The sequence below is a fragment of the Diorhabda sublineata genome, chromosome 1 (genome assembly GCF_026230105.1).
Source record: "Diorhabda sublineata isolate icDioSubl1.1 chromosome 1, icDioSubl1.1, whole genome shotgun sequence".
Lineage (NCBI taxonomy): Eukaryota > Metazoa > Arthropoda > Insecta > Coleoptera > Chrysomelidae > Diorhabda > Diorhabda sublineata.
In genome coordinates, this window is record NC_079474.1 from 39,373,187 (window position 1) to 39,396,095 (window position 22,909).

The window sequence follows — 22,909 nt, forward strand, 5'->3', positions numbered from 1 at the left end:
TTATTCTAGAATAACTTTCCTAAGGAACTAATTTCTTCATATTTTATAAATAAAATCCCAACGACTATCCTCAACATTTCTTTTCATATATATATACTCATATGAACTCTCGATTTATAAATTCTTATCAACTGGAAAATTTAATCTTTTAAGTAAATCCCGTTTCATAATTACAACATAGTTCTTCTAAACTTCCTTCATTCATATTTTCTACTTGAATATATTTCTATTGACAAATATCCTAGATAGTAATCTGACGGTGCTAACTCCGGACTAAATGATGTAAGAATGAATGTGGTAAGATATTTCTCCGATAAAACCTCACAAATTCGCATCAGCTCTCTACTACCTTAACATTGATAGCTCGACCATCTGAATGATTTCGAAGTACATTAAACCTTCTTTATTCCACCAGGCATACAACAATACTTTCCGTTCGAAGCGACTTCTCTTTGCGACGGGTTCTGATAATTGTCCTTTTTCTAACAACTGATTTTTCCATTTATCATAGCAAATAACAATGCGTCTAATAAAACGATCATCTTTCTGCATGACAAAGAGCATGACGCACCTCCGCTCGACGTTTCGCTTGAATCTCGTTTAATTCATGTGACACTACGGGAAAAATTTTGTAGATCTTCCTAGTACTAGAGGCGGTTTTTAACCTTTGAAATCTTCACTATTTAAACAATGAAACTAACGCTGTACCGGTCGTTCATCCATTATGCCTACCCCTTAAATTTCACATACTACGTACTGCGTCGTCAATAAAGAAAGTGAAAATTAGAATACGAAACTAGTCTCAACTTATGACATGTTTAAAATGAAATGTGGCAATTTCCAAACATGAAAGCAGACTACTTATGAGACACGCTCTCTATTAGGCATGTAAATAATTCACTCAACCAAAATCTAAAACACTAAAAAATAAAAGAAGTAAATATATGTGAGGTTCATTGCAATGACGCTGTTCACATAGGACAGACATCTCAATATTCAGATAACATACTCGTATTTAAAGATCAACAGTATGATGAGATTATTAAAAAAACTTACTTTCAATTATAAAAACTTGAAAATTTTTGGAAACAAGAATTTTGGAAATGGTTCACATAATAGAAACGAGATTGCTTATAATAATAAAAAAGAACATCTGAAAAAATTGTAAATTTATTTTATGAACTTGATTGTAAATATGAAGACTTTGATTTCAATTCTGCTGCTTTTTTTGTGCTATGACATATTGGAACAGAAAAATTTTAATATAGTAAAAATGATTTCGAAATTAGAGTTCTCTATGTATATTAATTGACCAAGAAAAAATAATTTAATGAATTTATTTTGGAACAGCGTGGTCAGTAATGTTTGGTACGAATGTATGGTACTTATCACATTAGTACTCAACACATTTGTGCGCTAGAGCCTCACTATATTGATTGATGTATAAGTTGTTTTGTCAATATACGAGGTCTATTGAATAACGAGACTGCGCGCCTAGAGGGCGCCCTAGATGGGTGAGGTAAAAAACATATCTTATCTATACACGTCCCAAAACACGTTTCCGTCACTATTATAGAATTTGTGCAGTAGCGGTTTGAAACCAACGTGTTTTTTTCTCGTGCCGAAAATCATGTGTGACGAAAAACAGAAGCAACGTATTTCTCGTTAAACTGAAAAAAACTTCCACTGAGTGCTATAAATTGATGCAAGAGGCCTATGGGGACAATTCTCTGTCCATTGCACGTGTTTTAACCAGAACAAATATTATATCGATCCTAATAGTTTGGCTACTTTGTGACCACATTTAGAGCAGGTTATGATGATAATGTTAATTGGAAAAGGGAATATATTGAATATTTTTCGATTGACATAATCACGTGTAGTCTCGTTTTGAGTGGTGTAAGCGCTTTAGTGAGGACAGAGAGGACAAATCAAAATTCAAGTCGATGATGAACCTTTTTTTTCGACATTAACGGTATCGTGATGACTGAATGGGTTTCAGAGGGTCAACATTTGTCAGTTTTGGTAACACTGCGAGAAGGAGTTCGTAAAAATAGGCCCGATTTTGCACCAGGACAACGCACCTGCCTATGACGCGCTATCTGTGAAGCAGTATTAAGCCAGTAAGCGCACTCTAGTGCTCGAAAACCCGCCGTACTCACCAGAATTGGCACCGTGCGACTTTTTTTTTGTTTCCGAAGATAAAATCTGAAGACCAGATTTGAGTCGATGGAAGCGGTAAACCAAAAGACGGCAGAACTCCTAAAGGCACTCACTAAAGAAGACTTCTAATACTGATTCGATCAATGGAAAAAACGTATGGAAAGGTGGCAAGGAGAGGGGAGCATTCGAATGTAGAATAATTTTTATAGTAAAACCCTTTTTCGTAACCAGTCTTATTATTTAACGGCCAGACCTCGTAACATTAAAATCCAGTATATTTAGGTCGAAACATCAAGGGTACTCTCTATTAAAGAGCCAATAACAATTAAATTCATCTAAAATCAAGAAGATGTATAATATGTTCCCAGATGATCAATATTAAGTTCTTATTAATTGAAAAATTATGTGAAAACAGGTTTGAATCAAGTTCAAGGATATAACCTTATCATATAAAATATCACGATATCCATACGTTAAAATTAAATATAGAATTGTTAATTGAAATCGATATATTATTATATTAATTACGTTACAGAACAAAATGATAAAAATATTATCCGACACGTTGTTTTGGAATGATTAAAAAACTCTATTTCATGAATATTTTACAATATACAAGAATTAATACGATTCAAAACCACCGAAAATCTCAATTAATTATTTTAAGTAAAATTTTATTCTTGTTATACATTTATACATATTTTTTATATCGTATTTGACCATAATTTCAGTCCCAAACGATGAATACATAAGTATTCGAAAGCTCGGAAACTATATTGAAGTTACTCCACTTGGTGTTTCATTGCCACGTTATGAAATGAAAGAATCATTATGAAATATTTCATAACTAAAGAACAGAAAAACAAACCAATATATCAATAATTTTTTTGTAACTATATTAGAGACCTAACTAGTACTAAATAATTTACTAATGATTTTGTTTTATTTTTTTTTCTGAGACGTTATAAAAGTTAATTGAGTTGTTATTATAACAATTCAAATACATGTATGTTTTGTTTTTTTAGCACATGTGTGAAAAAAGCTACTTAGGTAAAAATGAGTGTGCAAATTATCATTTTCATAGGTGGTAGTAGGAAAAATTTTATTTAAGTAACTTCAGATTAACCTCACCTAACCTATGGAATCTAACTTCAACCATAACGACCTAACTTATAAAATTTAATTTATTATATAATCTAACCAATGAAAATTCGAAACGATTTCTATAACAACCATAATTATTTGAATATTGATTTATTAAATCAATGAACTTGATATTTTTTAAAATAAAAAACACAATTTAAAACCGCCGGAGATCTTAACTAATCATTGTAAGTGAATTTTATTATTTTTATATTTTTATACATCTTTTTATATTGTACTAGACCATGATTTCAGTCCCACACAATGAATATATAAGTATTCGAAATGTATTAGAGTTTGTAGGACAGTCAATTTAGAATGTTATTTATTTTTTATATTTCTATTCATTATGTTACTATTCAAATAAAAAATAAGGGTATGAGAATAAAGACATAACATCAGCCGCAATCATTGTTTTCTGATGTTGGTTTCCGTATATCTGAAATATTCATAGTTGTTTTTATACGAGATATAATAAGCAATCAAACTAAGTAACATGAAAAAATTACAGAATCAAACCTCTTTAGAGCTCATTATAAAACAACCTCATAGCGAATATTGTCTGCTTCACAACTAGGTGCCAAACGTGTTCTCTTGTGTCGAGGTCGGCAACCCAAGCCGTGGCAGAAATTCTAACCTCATGAAGGTATTACTGTACAATTTCTGCAATGTATACTGTAATATTATTATGCATAATTGCTGTATGCCGTCCCCTCTCTATTCGAATTATCACCGACTAGCTTTCAAATAGATTCCACTCTCGTGGCCTTCAGTATACTCTATTATCTTGTCATAAGAAGAAGAAGAAAGAATATCTGGATTCTTTTGTAAACAAAAAACTTTTCCAATCTTCCAATTTCAAACAATAGCAGAAAACTACTTCTCAACTTTTACTTCTAAGGTACTATGAAAGGAGATGTTGCATTCTGTTGAAGTTATGCATCAAATAATATAATGATATATTTCTTGCTTTTAAATGTAAAATAATGTTCGTACGATAAGAAAATATTGTATTCATTAAATGTTCATCACACATTGAAAAACACGCTGAACATTTACAGCCAGTAGGCCGGCCTCCACCAGTAGTCGGCAACGAACGACTTATTGCGAAATAATTTGATCGGCAGTTTGTAAGTCTAGCTAACATCTTTTATAGCTATGCAACCCGAATGCCAAATTACAGATTCACGGTATGAAACTTCAGTCCTTTTAATTCCTGTGAAATATAAGCTTGTTTATATGCTGAAACTTGTTTTCGAAATCAGCCCAAAATTGTGCTATTGACAATGCAAAGGTAAGTAAAATTTTACTTGCCCAAATTATATGTGCTCGAATGTATTCTGGTTGTGAATTGAATATTTGAATATCATATTATTTGGTCAGAATTGCATATTTTTGCAAGCTAACCTCAAAACGAAGGGGTCCAGTTACTGTCGAGAACTTTTACTAGACTAGTGGATGGTCGGCCAGGGCGGCCAACGAAAACATAGATGCATAAGGGCATGTAAGTGCACCTAAAACGCACAGAACTGGCAGTGCACACTTATGAAGATGCCATGCATTAGAAGTTTTACAGCAATTTATGCTCTTTATCCAGACCTAAAGTAATATTTTTTTTAGTTTAATTCTACAAATATTGTAAAATCAAAATCACAATTTGGTTTCGTTATTTAAAGTGTAAGTAAAGTGAGTAAATTATTTTTTTTATTTTACCTACCTTGTAACATTTGAAAATAAATGAATTGGGTAAGTACGGGTCTAACGCATATTGATGCTTAATCAGGGCCGACAATTGGTACTGGCATTTCCGACTACTAATATATGAGCAAAAATGCTATTTTTCAAAAAAATAGAAAATAGTAGAAGTCCATTCATTTTTGGGTTGTTTAAATCTCCCTCAAGTAAAAGCTAGATGCGTCCGTTAGACGCTCCTCGTGGAAGAATACATAACCTAACTCTCTGTAGTATCATGTTATTAAAACGCACATCCAAAGATTCTTTAAAAAAAGGCCGACTACAAGCGGCAAAACAACCCTATGTGGTTGCAGAATATGTTGTTCAATTTATCACTCACCAGTTTGTCGCACCCTGTATATATGTTATTCACTCCACTCAAGATTTTATTTTAAACCATTCAGACGATACTTCATATTAATTGTATTCAAAAAAGAATATTCGTGCGTAATCAACATTTCAGTGAGGCCACACGGTAATCAATAAAAGTACTTCATGTTTTCTGATAAGGAAATCCACAGATAAGGAATAAAAACCAGTGAAATTGATTTGTTAGGACACAAAAATTGTTTGGATTTCATTCACCAAAAATGGATAAACAAATTAGAACAAAACAAAAGTCAACATGACCATGAAGGGGTATAAAAACTGATCCTGATTGGATCGATTATAATGTAACATTTCCGTTATTTTTAATCCGTTGAGATAAGGATGTGCCAACTCGGGACGGGGATATTTAAGGTAAACGAAAAGGTAGTTTGAGTACATAATACACTTCATGATGAATTTATCAATAGTATTACCCGGAATTTATTATCAAATCCACTCTGTAAAGTTGGAAAACTAAAAAATTACAACCTTGGCTTTCTTAAATTTACATTTTAATATTAGTTATGTACTAGAAAATGTATCATAGAGAAATTAATTTTTAAAATTTGCGTAAGCCTTAATTTGTAAAATTTCATATAACATAATAATGCTTGCTCGCAATCGGTTGAAATTCCACCCCCAATATTGCCCCCACCCTAAAGTTAGGTTAGATTGGATTAGGTTGCATAATCTTCCATCACGAGTTGTCTAATCTTCATGAAAACCACAATCACGAGTTGGCACATTCTCACAAAAGTTTTTTTTGGCGGGTATTGAAATTATGATTTAACACACGCCCGTTTACAAATATTATTTTCCTTTGGACTAACAGTATGACTTTATAGAAACGTTTTTATACTGTTTTTGTTCGAAAAATTGATGAGAGGCTAATACCTTATCGACATCTTTTATTTTCCCTCTATCTCATGCATAATAATCAATTTTTTATCACCAGTTAACACTTATTTATATTTTCCTGATTTCCAAATTCACGAAACTGCTTTCTTATGCAACTAAGTGTCCCAAAGAGAGCAAGTGATCTCATACATGAACAATTTGTTATTAACTGAGTTCAAAAATAGAAGAAACAGCTTTTCTTCATTTCATACTTAGTGATTTTAGAGTGGTTTAGCCAGAACAAATATTATATCGATCCTAATAGTTTGACTACATCGAGACCACATTTAGAGCAGGTTAATGATGATAATATTAATTAGAATAGGGAATATATTGAATATTTTTCGATTGACATAATCAGAATGATAATTTTGGTATTATTTCCAATAAGCGCATTAAGCAACAAAATATATCAATGTATTAATTTTTATCTATAGTCCACATATAGTGAGATAACTGATTTAGACTTCTTATAGTATACATACAATGAAAAAGTTTTGGTTCCAGTTTAATGACAATGTTTAAAGAAATACAAACATCGTAACGTACGTACGATTTAAAGAATGCCTTTTCGCATCTATATCAAGTTCTATTCCAAATTAATTCATATATTGAATAGGAAAGATAATTGAAGACTATACATGAATTGTGAAGCAGGAGGATAAACCCCATGTATGTCTCGTTATGAATACGCTGACATAATTTATGTTTCTAATTAGTGAAAAACAGAATAAAATTCCATATAAATAGTAAAACATTAATTAGTAATAATAAATTTAGATCTCATTATCTAATTATAGAATTAGAGGGAATAAAATAAAAACATGGTATATTCAACTAAGATTATAAAAAAAAAAAACAAAACAATTGTACCCGTGTTTGAAATATCCGGTTCCAGACGCAGCGTTCTATCTTTCGAGACACAAAGTCACCACAAATTGAAAAAAAAAATATTAATTTATTTTATCACTTATCGCAAGTTCGAAATTAGTTTGCGTAGGTACCAGCTATAGTAACTACACCGTAAGGCTCGACTACGAATAATCAACTAAATAATGTATAATTGTGAAAAACCATTAACTGGTTAGTTATCGTTGGTTATAAATGTTTTTATGTTTATATTTTCTTATCTTAAAAATAGAGATTAAGAGTATTATCTGCGTTTTTATAATTGAGTAAGTATTACACGGCAGCTGTTATTATAAAGGAATCTCTGCATTTTTATTACATATATATATATATATATATATATATATATATATATATATATATATATATATATATATATATATATATATATACATACCAAAAAGCTATAAGTCATAAAAAAGATCTAAGTAGTATTTAAGTAAAATTTATAGCTCTATTTTGTAAATTCTAATAAAACTACAAATAATTTAATTGATTACTGCTATATATTTGAGATATAGAAACCAAGCAAAAATTAATTTTTCTTATTAGAACCAAGTTCTGAGTTGATTTCATTCCTATTTTGATATTCATGATGAAGGTAATTTATAAATTAATATAAATAAGCAAATTGTCAGTGTCAATATCATATTTTGATAAAGACTTAAAGAAAAGTCGAAAAGTCGAAATTTATCTTTCTTTTAAAAATTATCAAAAAAAAAATTTATTTTAAAACAGAAGAGACCTAAAATCAAGAACATTTAGATGCATTAATATATCAACATATATATATATATATATATATATATATATATATATATATATATATATATATATGTTGTGCATTTTACTAAGTGTGACGCTGTCTACATAGGGAAGACATCTCAGTATTTAGAAAACAGACTAAGAGGTCATCAATACGATAAAAAAATAGGACTGCATTAACGAGCCATGAAATATTAAAAAAACATAAATTCAATTATAAAGATTAAAAAATTCTTGAAAGGGAATCTAATACACGCAAGAAAATCTAGTACAGGAAAGAGAATTATTAGAAATGGTTCACATTCATAAGAACGAAAAAGCTATAAATGATAAAAAAGTCCTAAATAATTTATATAAAATTTATAGCTCTAATTTGGAAATTCTAATAAAACTACAAAAATTACAAAAATAATTTAATTGATTACTGATACATATTTGAGATGTAAGGACTAAGGAAAAATTAATTTTTTCTGTGAAATGGCGATTTTTTGAAAATAATTTTAGTATCTTAGTTTTGCGGTCGAAGTTATTTGATATTTTTCAGTCTTCCAAGTAAGAATAGGGGAAAAGAAAGATCCAAATAATTATAGAGGGATCAGCCTCCTAAGCACGACTTCAAAATTACTAACAAAAATTATTGCAGAAGAAATCTCAAGTAGCGGCATGAGCGAAGAACAACAGGGATTTAGAAAAAATAGATCAACCATAGACGCTATATTCATCTTAAGACAGATTGCCTAAAAGGCCATAGAGTACAATAAAACCGCGTTTATGTGCTTCATAGACTTAACAAAAGCATTTGACAGAGTGAAATTACATGACGTCATTGAGCTACTAAAAAAACGAGGCGTAAACCAAAGGACAATAGACATCATTCGGGACATGAACAACACATATGTAAGAGTAAACAACGAACTCTCCAGTAAAATGCCAGTATCAACAGGGATCAGACAAGGAGATAGTCTCAGCCCAATACTCTTCAACATTATAATAGACGAAATCATAAAAGAAGTCAAAACGGCAGGCAGAGGATACAGAATGGGAAAACATGAGTTTAAGATAGTTTGCTACGTTGATGACGCGGTTGTGATATCTGAAGATGAGGATAATCTGCAAAAACTGCTACACAGATTTGAAACAGTTGCAGGAGAATTCAATATGATCATATCCAAACAAAAGACACAATCCTTGACAATAGCGAGAGAACCAAGAAGATGCAAACTGGCAATTTATAATAAAAGTGTAGAACAGGTTATGTCTTTTAAATATTTAGGGGTTAACATCACGAGCAATAGGAACTTGAAACAAGAAGTCAAAACGCAAACAACAGCAGCATCTAGGATATCAGGATTCCTTCGAACCGTGATATGGAGGAATAAATTTTTAAGTATCGAAAGCAAAACACGGATATATAAAACTTGTGTCAGACCAGTAATGACATACGCCATAGAAACGAGGGCGGAGACTGCAACTACTAAACGGATTCTTAGAACAACCGAGATGAAGACATTACGCTCAATCACAGGGAAAACACTAAGAGACAGAATAAGGAGCAATGAAATCAGAAGAATGTGTGACGTTCCGGATATAGTGAGATGGGCCAGAACTAGAAGAAGAGCATGGAGACATGTCAATAGAATGAACAACGATCGACTGGCGAAAATCGCAAAGGAAGAGAGACCCAATACAAGTAGACCGCCTGGAAGACCACCAAAGCGCTGGTATGAGAGCTGGTCCTCGCAGTCACAACTTAGGCCGCCTCTTTGAAAACACAAGACACAGTCTTAAAATAAGAAGAAGAAGTAAGAATATAAATAGTATATTAAGTATATTTTGTGAATAATATTCCATAGAAATGATACAGAAATCAATATTTCAATAATTGCAGCAACGAATTTGTATTAATCAAATTCATATACAATTATAAGGAGTATAAGGCAAGTAACAGGTCATAAAACATTTTTATTGTAGTTGAAATTGTTTTTGCGTGTTGGGTATAATACATTTTTAAATTGAATCTAGGGTGCATTGAATTTTCTTATCAATGAACGTTAAATTAAATTAAAAAAAGTATACCAACAGGATTATTTGGTCATATCATCATAAAATGTCTATTCTATACGAGGGTTTTTAAGATTGCATAATCGTACATCAAAAACGCCACCAATTAAAATGCTTGTTTAATTATACTTGTATTTATAGTCTTCAGATTTTACAGCAAGTTTTATAAAATTTTCAAAAGAAGGTAACTAAATTGGTGTCACGAAGTTTAACACAATAACATCTTCATCGTTTACTCATTTGGATGAATGGATAAATCAAAGGTTATCTTTGATTTGATAGGGCGAAATCAGCTTATGTCAGAATCCATCGAACTATACTTTTCACTGTTAATTGGTTCTTTGCTATAAAATTTGGAAGAAAATAAGTGAAAAAATATTGCTACTAATTATAAATACTATTTTATGATGTGCTGTATACACAATTTAAGTAGGGAATTTTTTATTTCCAAAACTAATCATTTATTTAATTTTGAACGCCACTGACAAAAAAGCTTTTTGGACAAGTACTGGTACAGTAAGTTTATGATACTAAGAAAATGTTACAATAAATTGCTGTTTATATTCTTTATTGTCTATAAAAATGTACAGAACTGAAGCGACACGCTGTTTTTATTGAAGACTAATATGGATATATGGGATTATTTTTAAAGGCGAATCGTTCTGTTAATAGACTATACTGAAATAAATGATTAACTGCTCAGACATCACGTCCCCTTAATGAGGTCTCATTATTACTCTTTGAGATAGTTCACGCCATCTTCAAAAACAAATTAAATGCAATAGTGAAATAATAATGGTAAAACAATTCAACAGCTCCTAAAAATTTTTGTGATGGTACTGAGAGATAACCACAACTAACTAATTTATGTTGATAATATTCAAAACGCTTTTCTGCACATATGACTGCTGCGTATTTTATTATTAATGATAATAAACTAATATGATATCAAATTATAAATCTAAATATGATCTCAATACTATGTATACGATCTCATAGAAATGATGATAACTCCTAGAATTAGCGAATGACTTTTCTGGGGATGATTCACTTTCGTATTCCTGTCGTTACAATATTTGTAGGGAAAGTTAAAAAAATACTGTACCAAAACGAAAAAACTAATATAATCATTACTTAGTTTAACTCTCAAATAAGTATGAATAGTGTTATGAGACGTTTATTGTTTACACACACTTGAAAACTTACATCTATATAATCCACAAATATCAAATGAGTTACCAACAATGCAACTGTGTATTATAAGAAATCATTTTTATGTTTTGTTTTCCAATTATTTTATTGACATGAATTACCAGCATAGCAATTTCTAATTATGTTAATGATACAAATTACTTGTATGTATGTATAGCTCGGGACATCATATACAATGTGACCCAAAAAATCTATTGTGACCCTTGTCTTTCTGTGGCACTGAGAAAATTAAGTGATTACAGCTGATCGAATAATCTCACTTCTATCAGAATGTTCAGGATGTGAAATGGCTCTAACTGCTAAAGATCTTCATAGTTTATTTCATACGACCCCAGATGTAGTGCCTTGGAACTCCGTAATTGCTCACACTTCGGGAGAATTTGAATGCAGGTTTCCTCCTCTTCGTAGCAGAATCTTCACGTTGTATCCTCTTTCAAGTGTATTAGGCACTGCCTCATCAACGTACAGGAGTAAGTGTGCCTCTATAGACTCATGTAGATTATTCCAGTAACTGATTCGTCCCTAACTACTTCTTTTTCTCTATAGTGTTGTGGCTCTACTCCATTATGTCTCGGAACACTTGGAGGGTAACCCTATTTGCTTATTTGTGTGTTCAATGTTCAATATTTCCAATTTTAATTTGACTTTCTTTTCCTCTTATCGAATTTTGAATTGTTATATATTGATACATGTTTGCCAAACATAAAAATATAGTTTGAAAATAGTGGAATAGTAAAATACGTAAAATAGTAAAATACGCTTTTGAAGCTCATCAAACTAAAAAGCTGAAAATAATTTACAAAATAAGCTTCAGACCATAATTAATGGAAAATACTAGTATTATTGTGAAAAAAGCGTCGGACACCCGATGGACGAGAAATATGAAATAAAGCGCCCCATGCTTTTTTCTCTATAATACTAGAATTTCTTATTCAATATTCTTTCAATATTTTTAAATTTCCATTTTGATGTAATTTATAGTTTTTTTTAAATCATATATTTATTAATTTGTTAGTTTTATATATTATGAAAGCTTGTTTTTTGGTTTCCTTGAACTATATTTTTTCAATTAATACTACTCTTGTATAATGGCTTCGCTGCTTATAACAGGATATATTGAAAAATTCTATAGAACTAAAGAAAATTTCAATGTCAAAATATTTTATTACTCCTCTTAATTTAATTTCTTCTTGCTCTGCAAACCAGACCTCCACAGCTTTTATTACCTCCTCGTTGGAAGAAAATTTACGACATTTCAACCTTTTTTTCGTTGAGAAAAAAGATGATAGTCGGACGGAGTCAAATCTGGTGAATAAGGAGGGTGTTCTAGTAATTCAAACCCTAAATCACGAATTTTCTGCATGGCAAGATTTCTATGCAGGGGCGTTGTCCTGTAAAAACAAAACACCTTTGGATAACTATTCAATTTTTTCCCGTAGAGTGGTCATGTCGAATAGTAATCTCCAGTTATTGTTCGACCTTTATCAAAAAAATCAATCTGAAAACTGAAGCAAGAACTTTTCCCGCAGATTTTTGGACACGAAACTTCATAGGTCTTGGAGAATCAGAGTGTCGCCATTCCATCGATTGTTGCTTTTTTTTGGAGCGTAGAAATGTACCCAAGTCTCATCCATAGTAAAAATTGCACGCTTTTGGTCAACATTCAAACATTTGAGGATACATTTTGCAGCAATTTTCTCATGTCCAAATTGACGTGAGCTATACGATGAACGCGTTCTTCTGAAATATTCAGTGCTTCAGATATCCGTTTTAGCCTAATTCGACGGTCTGATAAAATCATGTCATGAATAGCATCGATATTTTCGGGGAATAACACAGAAACTGGCCTTCCCGATCTGTCATCATCTACAATGGCAAATTTACCTCTTTTGAAGCTTACAGACCAATTTATACGAAGGACATTGATCACCAAAGGTATTGAGAATATCTTCGTGAATCTGCTTACCCCTTAACCCTTTTAAATACAGGTACTTGAGAAGGCTCGATACTCCAATTTTTCGATTTTCACAACTTCGGGTTTTTTTCTTTTAATTTATTGCGTGATTCTGGTTTACTTTTTTGACGTCAAACTTTACACTGACACTTCTAATAAGTTATTGTTTGTTGCTATGGTAACGCAATATTTTGTTTATGCATGGAACTGGTCTAGGCTAACTAGATATCACAACATCCTCGTATATCTACTTCCAAGTGCTTGATTTCCAACACGGTAATAGGAGGTTTGAGTCCTCTATCGGAAGAAATTTTTATTGAATAAACAACTTGTTCTCAGTCAAAAAGTGTTACAAACTAACAAACCCCCATAGAAGTGAAGCTGATATGAGTGTGTTAACAATATCGCTAATCATGTGCTTCTCAGTCTATATTATGTAAATATACTATACGATACATTCCCATAGAAGACTGTAAGTATAAGTTTGACTTCCCTCCACAGCAAGATTATTTTAAGCTTACTACTGTTAATAAAAAACCAACCTCAAAATCAATCTTTTACTCTAAAAACTTTTGAATATAAACGTCTAATCAAGATATTGTGAGCATCAAGATCCACATTTTTTTAATATTTGCATATAAAAGAGTATTCAATGATCACAGTAGTTCCATCATAAAAGAATACACCTTGTCTAATTTCATTTTTCTTTAAGCTTTGAATGTGTATTCTTCACGCATACCAAAAAGTGTAGCATTCGTGAAACAGAATGCTGAAGAGAAAACAACGATTATTAAAACAGTTGTACATTCTGCGAAGGGATTTGTAATATTTAATTTATGTTGAACATAAGATTTTGAATGCAGAATGTATTTGAATTTATGCCGTTATTTCGAATTATATATTTCGGGTTTCGAAATATATTTTTAAAAACTTTATTTTTGAATATTTATATGAATACAATTAATCTCAAGATCGAACTAATTATAAACATTAAATATCATCGAATTGTTTACAAACATCTTATTTATAGTAAAATAGTGCTGATACATGTTTACGTTATTTCATACAAAAATAGAATAAATGCTGATACATGTTTACGACATTAGATACAATGGTATTGTTTTAAAAATGTCCTTCAGGAATTCTTCGCATGTAACTTTCGTTTGAAGCACAACGGAGTGAGACGTTAATATCTTTAGCAAAATACAAAGTAATTAGCTTGTGCAAAAGGGAAAAATATTCTCAATCACTAGGCAAACACATTAAAGAGAGCGAAGTTTTATTATTCAATATCAGCACATTGAATATGTATGTATGTATGGATTTGGAGTCTCGTATACACTGCCACCCAAAGGATATATTGTGTTCCACTTTCTTCCTGCGATACTAGAGAACTCTATGAATACAGCTGATCCATCAATCCCACTCCTTTTTAAAAGTCTACAAAGTGGAATGGTTGCAATTGCCAGAAATCTTCGTCTTATATTTCATACGCTTCCAGATGTAGTACTCTGAAGTTTAGTATTTCCTCACACTTCGAGAGAATGTGGCTACAGGTTTCGTCCACTGTGCAACAAAACCTGCACGCCGCATTATCTGCTAGGTCTAGCGTCTTCAGGTGCTTGTTGAGATGACAGTGCCCAGATACAACTCCTGTTAGTATTTGTAGATTGTTTTGTCTGTCTCAACCCTTGAAGGGTTGAGACAGGTTTTGCTCTTAACTACCTTATATTGCCATTGCTCTGTAGCTGATACCACAGAAGGGTTCGAATCCAATGAAGGGCTTGTCTGCCCCCGCTTTAGCGAGCTTAGCAGCTATTTCATTTCCCTTCGCTCTGATGTATCCCGGAATTCATTGTAGGTTAATCTTATTTCTCTTGCCCAGCTGATTTGATTTTTTCCCCAAAAGAGTTTGGATTTTATCGGACAGAATGATGATCTCCTGTTTGGAATAATTCCTCTCTAGATTGAGCCGAACACATTTTTCAATTGCGTAAATTTCTGCTTAATGCGCTGTCCAGACTTTCAGGGTGTTTGCTGCTCATTTCTTGTATGGTGTTTTGACCACATTCGCTTTTACAGTTTATTATTGAGGTGAAGTTCCTCTCAAAGCAAAACTTTTCCAATGTAACTCCCTGAGGCAAGTCCCAGGGTTGGTAACACATTAAATAAAAAACGACAGAAATGCGGATATTGGTGAATCGTTATGTACAGAATTATATTAAAATGGTATGTGCAAGAAAAAAAAGCGTCATTTCTTAGACTACAAAACTGTTAACAGACTTGAAGTTCGGCGGTCGGAAATACTATTTGTCTAAAACAATTCTTAATATAGGTTTTCGATGGATCGTAATAGAAACTAACCCTCAATATACTGATGGAATGATATAAAATTAGCAAATTTATGAGAATGGTTTCACGAGGAATACAACAATATCGTAAGGAGCTGACCCTTTATTACTATGTAGGAAAAATACATCCATTCTTGTCACCAAAAATATTGATAACAGTAATGAAGGGCGGAAAACTAGTAGAGAGTGAGTAAATATTTATACAGAATTGAATAATGGTTTATGAGTTGTAATAAAAAGCAGTCAAACATGTATTACCTCATACATTTCGTGTCTTTTTCACATTCAAACTCCACGTATTTTATTTATAATGAGAGTGATCATTTCCAGCTGATCTATAGATATAATGAAATTTATAATGTTGAACAACGATTGATGAAAACTGTCAAATTATTGACATGACGTATTCATCTTGAACGATATAATTTATATAAGGTATGTGTGAAGTATTCCCTAATCGCATGATGAATAATATATTAAAATTAAAGTTAAAAAGCTTCATCTACTACTCAGATATCAGCAGATATATATTTAATGGAATTAACACTAATAGTCACACCATAAGCTCATTTTCTGGAGTTTGTGCGCACAAGAAGGCAGATGAAAACTCCAAGAAAAGCGCATCTAATATCTCAAGTTCAAATTCAAGTATGAATAGAATTAATGGAAATAGAAAGTCTACAGGGACAAAATCTACTACAAGTTGTAAACACTCAACTGTATCAAAAAATACCCGAAATATCAATGAAGATCGTATTGGAAGATCGGCTGCCAAGACTAACAATGTAATTCCTTTTATTAAAGTAATAAGACATGAGCAAATATTGAAATCAACTCCTATCACCAACTCTCCTTCTACAATAGAAACTGGGATCAAAGAAGATGTAACAACAACATCAACTTCGACAAAAACTACAGTTTCCGAAGGTTCAAAATCAACTGAAATAGAGGTGAAGGTGCCCCTAGACACTTCTCAAAAAGTATCTTCTACTATGCCGTTGCCAACTCCAATTATTTTTTTGGAAATTCAAAGAAAAAAATCAACAGATACGTCTTCGCCCTCTCAAGATGAAACTTCTGCTTCTGAATCTAAACATGAAGATTGTAATGCCAATGAAACATCTCCAGATTCTGAAAACTCTCCGACAGCACCTGCAGTAAACTCTATCTCAGAAGTTCCAGGGTTGTCAGCTAATGTTGTGAAGGTGAGTAATCGTGTGAAATATTGTTCTCTCTTTGTTTAATCATGGTGTCTCATTGCTAATAGGACCTATTTAATAATCGTTATTTATTTGATCCAAGACACGTCTATGTTATTTTATTATTTTCACAAACTCTCACCATCTGGACTAGTTCCATTCGTATGTATATCGATTTTTGTTTATTATATTAACGAATGATGAGTATTCATTAAACTTCTAAATTGTAACAAGCTCATAGAATTTATGTTAGGAGAGCGTCTGTTGACTACTTCAGTGATCCAACAGTAGAGAAATAAGCTTATTCTTTAGTTTATGCTCCATTAAATTGCTCTTTGTTCTGGATAACCAAGCTAGTACCTACATGAGGTTCATCTAGCTCCTCTATGAATCTTTCACTTTGTATGTACTGTGGCTTCAGGTAACTTTCAACTCAATTCAAGCTGTTGTTCGATAAAATTTCTTACCTCCTATCGATTTATCATATAATATTAACTCAATTGAACTAAAAATCAATAAGTAGCCTTCTAAGTAGCCTTTTGTTCCAATTCTAGGTTCCTGATCATCCTGTTGGACCCAAGGCAGCAAAAAATTCAACCTATAAAAATCCTGAATATTTTTGTTATCAAAAATACAGTTTCAATGATGCATTAGTTGAATTATCAAAATTTAGGTTACCTCAACCATCCATCCACGAGCAATACTATCACGAATGCAAATAAAGATATCAAAGAAACATTAAAACGATAGATTTAATTTATTTCGTATTAAATAAGTACTCTCTCCATTTCTCTGAATGAAATATATAGATGTGGTGGATGTACATAATTTTCTGAAGATATATTACTAGTATTAATAGTGAAAAATCAATTCAATTATCACGAACAACAGATTTCTGGATATAAATAAGATCGCGTGTGGTTGGTTTCTTATCAAAGTGTCAAAATTATCCCTTTTTATAGCTTTCTGGACTTCCTTTCGGAAAATTGTTATTTTGAATGGAAACTAAGAAGATAGTTAGCTGATATTATGGTATTAACTAACATTGGTCCACGAACTTTGGTGTTTTGTGTAAAACTCAACTGCAATCTTGATAACAAAGTTAGCAAAACGAAAACATTTTGGTGAATACCGAAGAAATGTTCCTTTCGAAGATGTGATATTCGAGACAGAAAGAACGACTGGTGATAAATAAGAAACAAATGTTCCAAGTTATGAAGGAAAATGGGAACATCACTGAAACGCAGTAAATACAATTAGAAAGCAGTGTACATGAGGACCCAATAGATATACCAACAATTGTTTTGAAAGAAGATTGAAGAAATCATGAAAGGCACCACCAGAAGTAGATTTTAAAAGCTGTGTATCTAGAATATCCAGCTGAGGGAGCTACAGATTACACTAGATTACTCGAGGAGGAACAGCTTCAGCAAGTTTATGACTTCTTAAGGTCTCTCTAGTTGTAATAAATCGGCTAAAAATTAGCCTATTTAAGAAATTTAAAAAACTTACATTCAATGAGATCGTCATAACAGAAGAGAAAAGAAAGAAGTTTATGACACTAACCTAAAAAATAAGAAACAAATGTTACAAGTTTCGAAGGGAAATGAGAACCTCACTGGAACGCAGTAAATATAATTAGAAACTTAACAAATAAAACAGCAACAAAATAAAACAACTCTATTCAAAGAGATCGTAAAAACAGAAGGGGAAAGAGTGAAGTTTCTGGCACTAACTTGAAAAAAGGAGAAGATAGGCTTCAATCAAACTTATGGGAGAAGAATGGAGAACTAACAGTAAAGAGAGAGAAAGACTACATTGGATGAGATGAAGAGGTGATAGAAAGGGGCCGTTATGGACCAGGTGTTCATAACTTTTAGAATTACTTCAAGTACAAGAAACAACTATAACAACGCACTACTCATTCCCTATCATTTATTGTAACTATTATTTTTGGTTAAGTATATTAAATTAAATGGCAATCAGATAGATTGATGGACTCAATGTTATCAATTTTCTCGAAAGTTTTGGACCTTTGACTTTATTGTCGTGTAATAAAATTAAAAATAAATAAAAATAAAAACTGATTTACTTAAAAAAAATTAATTGACTTATATCGAAAATTCAATCGCTAGAGGTATTACTATTAATTATTTCTGATTTTTATAATAAATTCGATACGAAATATGAAAGAAGGTGAGGAACTATTTCTCGCATTTTTTACTATTTAGAACGGGCTAATACAACTGACGTGATTTCCTATCTTCTAACGAAACTATACGATTTTGCACGATAAAGAAGTCATTAAATGAAGCCAAAAAACTAACTTTGATAAATTAAAAATACGAATAAACACTAAACACATGTTATTTGCAGAAATATAGAGGTTATCTCATAAATGTCTGTTTCCAATGTTCACTTTGCTTTTTAAATAATCATACAAAAAGAGAGCCTTGAGAAGTATAGCCCATCGTATTCTACGATTAACCGTACCCCAAGCAATCTTTAGTATTAAAACCATTCTTCGGACTTAGATGTAAAAAATTATAACACTTCTTCTTTTTATTCAGATCTTTCAGACACTAGAATTTCGATCATGGAGTTGAAATAAGTAGCAATCTGGTCCGGAATAAATGCTGGATGTGGTAGGAGTTCAATACCACCAAGCTCTTTGAATTTATTACACGTAAATTCCACAGTATCTGATTTAGGATTGTCTTCTTCTGCATATAACACGGTGGCATATTTCTCTAAAAAAACCTCGTACATTTGCGTGAATTATCCTTTATAATTTCCACTAGATACACAACAATATTTTCCGCTTAAATCGACCTCTCTTTCCAACTTTTATAGATCTTACATAATTATTTCTAATGATGTTTGGTATTTCTAAAAGGTCCAAGCGAGTTCGATAAATTGGCTATTCCTGGTATTCGTTAGGTTTCTACTGCGTTCTCGATATCCCACGCAGGTGCATAGCGTGGAAACGAACGATCTTCAAGCGTCAAATCTCCACTATTAAAACGATTAAACTTACGTTGTGCCGTACGCTCATTAACTGGGTATTTCCCTCAACTTCCACATATTATCCTATGAACTGCTCTTTTCAATATCTCAACAATACATAAATTTCATACTTATCCCACTCCATACTATTTATCATAAAAACGTACTGTGTTATCAATGAACAAAGGGTTGGGGATTTAAAAAAAGTGAAGCAATTGTTCTCTTCATAGAATTAGATAACAGTCTTAACTACTTATGACATGTATAAGTTTAGGTGTAGGAATTATCAGATATGAAAACCAACATTACTTAAGAGACACTCTCATACGTGCGACTAAATTGGAAATTTTTAAACTCGCTTCCACTCTGAACTGTAGATATAGGCTTTGACTTAGAATCAAAGTTTATCACATTAATATATAGTAGCAATAAAAATAGTATCACAGAATCAAGTAATTTTAACAAAAGAGCAACATATTTCCCAGTTGGCTGAAGAAAATAGTCATATTCTGAAATATTGGTAATTATATCAAATGGAACTCAAACACAATAAGTATTGCGGATAATTGTCTTCCCTCTGCAGATAACTTATATTAAAATATATCATAAATTGTGTATTTTTTAGTACTATACCATATTGGCATCACAAAGTTGACATTCAAATACGTAGTCATACAACATAGATATAGAAATGGTTGCAAATATATACGAGGATATATTGAAAAATTCTTAGCCTACTATAGAACCAAACAAAATTTCAATTTAAAAATATTTTATTACTCAACATATTCTCCTCTTAATTGGATACATTCATTACAGCGAACTAGTGACGTCTCTAGACCTTCCAAAAGAATGTTTCTTCTTGCTATGCAAACCAGACCTCCACAGCTTTTATTACCTCCTCGTTGGAAGAAAATTTAAGAACTTTTGAATTTTTTTCAGTTGAGGAAAGAGATGATAGTCGGACGGAGCCAAATCTGGTGAATAAGGGGGGTGTTCTAGTAATTCAAACCCTAAATCACGCATTTTTTGCATGGAAGCATGAGATTTGTTTGCAGAGGCGTTGACCTGCAAAAACAAAACAACTTTGGATAGCTTTCCGCGTCTTTTCTCTTTAATTTTTTCCTGTAGAGTGATCAGTAATGTCGAATAGTAATCTCCAGTTACTCCAGTAACTTTTCCAGCAGGTTTTTGGACACAAAACTTCTTAGATATTGGAGAACCAGAGTGTCGCCATTCCATTGTTGCTTTGTTTCTGGATCGTAGAAATGTACCCAAGTCTCATCCATAGTAATAATTCGGTTTAAGAATTCTACATCGTTTCCAAATCGAGCACAGATCGACCGCGATGCTTCTACCCTTGCACACTTTTGGTGAACATTCAAACATTTGGGGATACATTTTACAGCAATTTTTCTCATATCCAAATTGACGTGAACTATATGATGAACGCGTTCATCTGAAATATTCAGTCTTTCAGATATCCGTTTTAGCGCAATTCGTCGGTCTGATAAAATCATGTCATGTCATGTCATATCATGACACAGAAACTGGCCTTCCCGATCTGTCATCATCTTCAATGGAATGTTTACCTCATGGTCGCATACGAAGGACATTGATCATCAAGGGTATTAAGGGTATTAAACATATCGTAAATTTTTCGATTTTCACAATTTCGGTGGACATCTTTTATCTTTTAATTTATTGCGTAACTTTGATTTACTTTTTTGACGTCAAACTTTACACTGACACTTCTAATAAGTTATTGTTCGTTGCGATGGGAACTCAATATTTTGTGCATAGAACTGGTCTATGTTAAGTAGATATCAATACATCCTTGTAGATAATTTTTTTAATAAAAGATATTTCTGCATATTTTCTTCAATAAATTAAGATTATATTCCTTAAAAATGGGATACAAGTGTATTTATTGGACATTACATTTCATATTTAGTCGTGATAGTGAGCCAACTTCGTTAACTATGAACAGCGTAATTCTAACTCTGGCAAACCAAATCCAATATATAAAATACATCTTTCAAAAGACAGATGATTGAATTTCAACCTCGGAGCAATATGGAATGATGATGAAAGTCTAGAAACATCAATTCCGCGTTTTAGATAAGAAATTCAAGAAGCTCTTTAATATGTGTACGTGCTGTAGATTCACGTCTTCATGCTCATCAAGTTATATTTACACAAGACCGAGGAATACTGAGCAAGCATAGCAAAGAAGTTACATGAAATAGATTGTTGAATATCAACAAGTGGATTGAATTTTCTCATTTTTATCGATAATGGATATTTCCTTCTTAATTGTTAAATGATGTTATCGCCGTTACTTATCGAACTTAATTTGGAAAAAATTCCAGTAATTTTCCATAAAACATTGAAGTTTTTGAATATTCTTCGGAATATTCAAGAAATAAAGTTACTATTTGGTTTATAACAAAAACTGAAAATACCGAAGAAGCATTGAATTAAAAAAAGGGAAAATATGAATATTTATGAAATTTCTCATAGAAGGTTCACATTATTCTAAGTATTTAACAGAGTAATTATGATTTGTTATTAGGAAAAACAAAAATTTTGAATATATCCTACTCCAAAACACAATGTAAATAAACTCGTTGTTAAAGCAGAATCAACTCTTGTAAACTCACCAGTTACACGATCTGGTGTAAATCGTAATCCTTCACACTTTCTAACTCTCGCAGGACTAAACGTTAGTGAATACCAAAATCGCGTAAAGGACTAGCAAAACGCTTTGTTGATCATACAGGACGGAATCGACGACGGAGGCGGCACGGAAAGTGCACGCAAGCGTCAATCTTATTTTACTCCGCCAACGTCAGATTCCACGTGGTGATGAAGATGCCACGACGCCCACGACACAATTTTAGATAGAAGAGTCACTAATTGTTAGTAATTCAGCAAGCGGAACAGAGAAGGGCTCAACACTAAAATATTTGATTTGATGACGGAATTACACATTTAGCTTTATTAGAAAAACTAAATTGAGTATTAGATATATCAATTAGGCAAATGAAATTTTGGAATTCATTATCACCAATTGACTGTATTGATATTACTGAACAATGCATAATCTAATTATTGCGATCAATATCGTGACCAAAAATTATTTT

General features: G+C 32.0%; 1 protein-coding gene across 2 annotated transcripts in view; it reads right to left on the bottom strand.

Annotated features, from left to right (window-relative positions):
• The window catches only part of LOC130448964 (class A basic helix-loop-helix protein 15-like), a 165,734-nt gene extending 143,279 nt beyond the window's left edge, over positions 1–22,455 (bottom strand). Inside the window, exon 1 of one of the 2 annotated variants that reach the window (XM_056787685.1) lies at positions 22,427–22,455. The gene's annotated coding sequence lies outside the window, so the exon portion shown is untranslated. Of the gene's footprint in view, positions 1–7,179; positions 7,364–22,426 lie in introns of those variants that run through there. The other variant, XM_056786885.1, reaches the window with a different exon arrangement.
• Between the last annotated feature and the right edge of the window lie 454 nt (positions 22,456–22,909).